This window comes from Galeopterus variegatus, unplaced genomic scaffold (assembly GCF_000696425.1).
Source record: "Galeopterus variegatus unplaced genomic scaffold, G_variegatus-3.0.2 Scaffold144, whole genome shotgun sequence".
NCBI lineage: Eukaryota > Metazoa > Chordata > Mammalia > Dermoptera > Cynocephalidae > Galeopterus > Galeopterus variegatus.
In genome coordinates, this window is record NW_007726255.1 from 677400 (window position 1) to 683733 (window position 6334).

The window sequence follows — 6334 nt, forward strand, 5'->3', positions numbered from 1 at the left end:
AAAATTTAATTCTAGTTCTAGTAATTTAACAACTTAAACTAATACACCATCTCTTTCCTTCTTTCTTAGCCCTCAGCAACAAAACTATAGAAATTACAAAGCATACCCAAATACCTAAAATATCGTCAAGCTTGAAATAAGAAACAGAAATCTCTTACATGCAGTAAAAAATCAAAGCCAGAATACAGAACACATAAGCACATAAGCTAATACTGCAGTAGGTCAAAGGACTTGGATATTGGGCCTGAGAAAGTTTACCACTCACACAGCAACAGAATAACCTTGGACTTGTGCAAGGTAGAAAGCTAGATGTAAGACTCTGCATAAAAAGCGAGAAATCCGGAAAGGCTGCATCTGAGTAAAGTGATATTGAAAATAGCCATTAGCTTAGGGAATCTACAAAGGAAGCTATCTCTACCAAAGTCAAGCAAGAGGAGAAGGAGGCGGGTGGTACGTGGAAAGATCTAACAGGAGAAATTCCACCCCTAAGCCTGTGCTATGGTGGGCATGAAATCTGGATTTATAGTATTAGTGTTGCATGAAAATTTCAAGTTGAAAAATTAACATGAAAACTAGTACAAACTGAGGAGACTCATGAAGCTACACAAAACTTCTATCTAGGAATATTTCTGAAACCCACAGCAAAATTCTCACAAGATTTAAAAAAAATTGAGAATGAGCACATCATTTAAAAATTATATATCACATGAAGAGATAACCTACCACAAAAAGTTAAGAGACAAAACAAACAGAAAAATCTGTGCTCCCAGGGAGTTAAAATGAAAAGAAAGATTGTGTAGTGGATTGAATTATGTCCCCCCCAAACTCCCTGAAGCTTGAATTGTGTCCCCCAAGGTTTACGTATTAGAAACTTAGCCCCCACTGTGACCGTTAAGAGGATGGGAAATCCTATTATGGTAATTGTAAGGTGGGGCCTTGAAGAGGTGATTAGATTGTAGGACTGTGCAGTAGTGAATGGATTAAAAATGGTGGTCAAAGGCGTGGATCTGAGGGCTTTAAAAGAAAAGGAGAGTCTGTCTCTATCTCTCTGTTTCCACCATCTTGCAATGTGATACCCCTGGATCACTGTCGCCACCACCAGATGGACTTTGGATTTCCCAGCCTCAGAAACTGTAAGCAATAAATTTTGTTTTTCTTTATAAATTACCCAGTTTCAGATATTTTGTTATAAGCAACAAAAACGGATTAATACAGAATTTAAGAGAACTACAAAATAAAGAATATTTTAAAAATGGACTAGAATCTTTGAAGAGATCACATATTTTAAAAAGGTGGATTTGAAAAAGAGTGAAATATTACATATGACCACATTTAAGGTATGTAGGATTGCCTTATAGTCAGAGCTACTTTATAGTTAGGCATACATAGCATTTAATATGAGAAGATTTCTTCTTTTCAACCAACCGTGAACTTAGAAACTTTTGAGGATCTAGATGACTAACCATATAATTACTTTTGATCTTTCGTGTGTAATGCTACAACTACATTTAAAAATAGCACTTTATAAAATAATACTTTAATTTATGAATGTTGCCTTTTTTTTTACATTTCCATTTCATGGTCTTATAAAATTTTTAAAAACCATAAAAAACTTGGGCCGGCCCGGTGGCGCACTGGAGAGTGCGCTGCTTGGGAGTGTGGTGGTGCTCCCGCCGAGGGTTCGGATCCCATATGGAGACCGGTTCCTGCTCACTGGCTGAGCGCGGTGCGGGTGCAACACCGAGGGTTGCGATCCCGTTACCGGTCAGTAAAAAAGACAAAAAAAAGGAAAAAAAAAACAAAAAAAAACTGTGACCTGTTATCTCAGATTGACTTCCTGACAGTAATGATTAGGATGGTCAGTGAGCAGCACAAATTTACTGAAATCTCTCTGTAGTAAAGTCAATGACTTTTTTTCCCAAAGAGGGAATCCAGTTATATTTTTTTTTATAAAAAGAATTTCATTGGCATACTTTCTTTCCTTTCTAGTTCACTGGCCAGTGTTTGAGATATACCACTCTAGGCAACAGCAACATCAAAACTCAAAGCATTTAACAAAGCCAGGTTTAAGAGTAATTTAAACACCTTTGATAATTACACTGAACTAAAACTTCTAGCACATATTGGCCTACCCTAAACTGTAAAACAGGCATTCAATTTAGTTCTAGTATTAAAAATTAGGCAATGTAATTCTTAAAAATTAGTGAGCTTTTTCTTACCTTTTAAATTAATGTTTTAGAGAAATAATTTGTAATTGATAATGACAGTACGAGTGGCTTTGTATCTAGAAATAATGCCTGTGATAGTAAGGAAACTGAATCACATTAGTGAGTGACATTTTCTGTTAACTAAATAATAATCGATCAATAAGTATATGAAGTTGATAACTTTTCAAGATCAATGGAAAGTTGGCAGAAGGGTCATAACATGCAAATATATATCTAGAGATAAATGTTATTTAGTTTTATTTCCTGACATTTAAAAAATTTAATACAAGCTGTACACTTTTGCTCTTCTTTGACATTGACATTCCCTGTCTACAAACTTCTGTTCCTCCAGATACAATAATGGCTTTTTATATTCCATTCCCATGGGGACCAGTCTCTTTCTCTCTATATAGAGTTCATCACTTTCATATGTGGGCTAAAAGATCCACTTCAAAATTTCCTTGATCATTAGCCAGGCCATTCTTTTCTCCTGGAGACAATGAGCTTCTTGGAAGGCAAAAAACACTTGTGTTCCAATGTTTGGAGGCCTTCCAAAATACCTGACAGATTCCTATTTACAACCTTTTAGTGCTAGCAAAATAAACTACAGACAGTTCCCAAATTACAATGGTTCGACTTAATGATTTTTCAGTTTTACAATGGTGAGAAAGTGATGCACATTCAGTACAAACCGTACTTTAAGTACCCGTACGACCATTCTGTTTTTCACCTTCAGTACAGGATTCAGTAAATTACATGACATATGAACACTTTATTATAAAATAGGCTTTGTGTTAGATGATTTTGACCAACGGTACGATAATGGAAGTGTTCTGAGCATGTTTAAGGTAGGTTAGGCTAAGCTATGATGTTCAGTATGACAGGTGTATTAAGCGCATTTTCTACTTATGTTTTCAACTTACAATAGGTTTATCAGGACATAACCCCATCATAAGTCAAGGAGCACCTGTACTTTGAATCCCTTTACCTCCTCATGTACATGACATTGTAATGCTCATATATAGCACATTGTAATGCTTAAATATGTGTTATAGTAAGCTGTCAAAAAAAAGATTTGTATACCTTCTATTAGCAGTAAATATACATGGCGATGCTAAGAGGAATTCATATACATAGACTGGCCAAGTCCAGTAACTACACATTGAGATAAACCTAGTGATTTAATTAAAATTAAAATGTGCAGCACCTCTAAATCTATGTATCCATGTTTATGTAAATCGATCAAGTTAATCTATAGATTGGTAAAATCCATCGTATTGATCAAGTGTTCTATTTTACAAAGAGTATTGTTAAATCTCACAAACTCTCCTCTGTGTATATGTGTGTGTAACGATTAAGTATGACTATAAAAGAATTGAATTTTGCTTTAAATTATATACTACATTCAAGTGGAATTATTGCCATAATGTTTAATCTGTTGTCTGGAAAATGTCTTAAAAATAAAGTTCATTTAATATGCCCCTAGAAATAGGGTGTTCAATAAATGAATGAACTGAATGAATATGATTATTTGAAATGTGATTTTATAGAATGTTAGTTTTAATTTATATTTATCAGTTCATAACCTGTAAATTTGCTTAAGAAGAGCTCTCCAATGCATTTGCATCAAATAGCTTTATCTAAACATATCCTTATTTAAAGATTTATCAGTGGTAGCATTAAACCATATTGATTACAATATGATTACATATGGGATAGAACTATAAAGAAAAGCTACTGAATGATTATCAGGTGGTGGGGGACGAGAGTAGTCTGTGATAAGGAAGGGTATACGGGAGCCTTCTAGGGATGCACCAGTATCTTGTTTATTGACCTGGATGGTGGTCAAATGAATATTTTCTTCATAATTATTGTTAAATTGTACATATATTCTATGCATAGTCTGTATGCTTTATTTCGTAATTTTTTTAAAGAGGAAGAAATGAATTTGCTTATAGCATCTATATTAATTCTACCACTCAGGTGGCTTAAAACAATAGAAGTTAATTCCCTCACAGTTCTAGAAGCTAAAAGTCTGAAGTCAAGGTGTCAGCAGGGCCATGCTTCCTCTGAAGTCTCTAGGGATGAATCCATTCTATGCCTTTCTCTTAACTTCTGGAATTGCCCACAATCCTTGACATTCCTTGGCTTACAGATGCATCACTCCCGTTTCAGACTCTCTTGTCACATGGCATTGTCCCTGTGTGCTTCTGTGTGGCTTTTCTTCTCTTCTTGTAAGAACATCAGTCACCTTAAGTTGATCACATCTGCAAAGACCCTATTTCCAAATAAGGTCACAGTCACAAGTATCAGGGGGCTATAACTTCAACATATTTTTTGGAGGGGACACAAATCAATCCATAACAGCATCTATCTCAGAAGACTTTCTAATGAGATAAGAAAAGAAAGTTAGAGCTGTTCTTTCATTATTTTAATTACATGCAGTCTATTTTTACATATTCGTGTGTTTATTCTTTCGGTAACTTGTTCAGTATTAATGGTAAAGAGTATACACCATGTGTGGAAATGTGATGTGTATGTGTGTGTGACAAAGAAAAAGACAGAAAGAGAAAAAGTGAGCTATCAGAAATTAAGTGCTATCATGAGTCAGGCCTGGGTTAAATTTGGCCACGTCCATTTATTCCATTAGTTAAATGTGCAGTAAATGAGATTCACATTGTAAAACAGACAATGTGGGCTATGGAAGAAGTCTGGCCTCCCTGTTCTTTTAGTGTCTGCTTTTTTACTTTTCTAGATTTTCTATCATGTTTGCCTTGCTTTTTGTTGCTTGGCAACTGTTGATTCTCAAACTTGCAATTAAAACTTAAGTAAAAGTTTTTGTTTATTTTGCAGCAATGTTCTTAAATATTTATGAAGGATCTTAAGTCTGACTCACTTTGAGGAAATATAGATGAATTAATAATTGATGCAGCTGCTTTGCAGAAAATTAAAGGTTGAGAGCACGTGTTAAAAATTAAATCATCCATGGCTAAGACAGCAAATGTTATTTACTTAAAATCTTGCAAAAAGTGTACAATTAGGTTCTTTTTTCAGTTGAAGTCAACTGAAAACCTAGTGATTTATTTCAGCTTCTAAGATTCTAAGACCTGAGGCTAGTCAAAGACTAGACAATAAAAGAGAAAGAGAAATTTCAATTCCTTACCCCAGAATTTTTAAGGATACTGCTTATTTACACAGAAATAAAAATAAGTAGGAAAGAAGAATCTGTATGTTCTGTAGTACATGGACCTAGAGGCAAGGCCCACTTATAGTTTTAGTACTCATTTATAGTTAGAAAAATCATATTGCTTAGTGGCTATTTTGGCACAAAAAATACTTAAAGAGTAATTGTATCTCTTATGCATGGACATTCATTTATGTACTTAAAGCAAATAAAATAATGAAAGGACAAGATGCAGAAAATGCTGAGTTAAAAATGCCTGCAACCACCCAGCATAGGTAATTCCAGCATCTGGTGGAGGAGCAGTTCACACTTTTGCACAAGATTTATGGAACTTGCAATCTTAGCTGGAACTATTATTTAGAAGGCAACCTTTCTATAAAAGTTCAACAATTTTATTTCTGCCTAGAGAATAAGAGAGAGTCTACCTGAACACTTTCATGTTGGGCCGCACTTCGGTGCAATCACATCATAGGGCACCTAACTGTGTGTAATTCCAGCTTCCTGATATAAATCAAGTGGTGGCCATTTTGTAGGTACGAGTTCACCGCCGCCATTTCATTAGCGTTGATGCGCACGTAGCTGATTGCTCCCTTTTCCGGGGCCCAGTGACTAAGCAACTTTTTCCCACTCTGCCACCTCCCTTCCTCCCAACCTGTGGCCTCCCCTGATTGGTCAGCCGACCTCTCCTGCCCTCTTTCGCAATCCTCGCCTGCTCCCTCTATATAAGCTCCAACACCCTTGCAATAAACAGAGTTCCGGCTTTGACCGCTCTCCTGGCTCGGTGTTCTTTCTTTGTCCCCGGGGCCGAAGCGCAGAGGGGATCGGGCCTGCGACACTCATCATCCCGCTCAGCCCCATAAGAGGTTGCCGCCAGCTGGTCCGGGGTCTCTTCCAGCCCGGCTTTGTCGGTCTCCGGCAGTGGGAGAACCGACAGTCAAAGGAG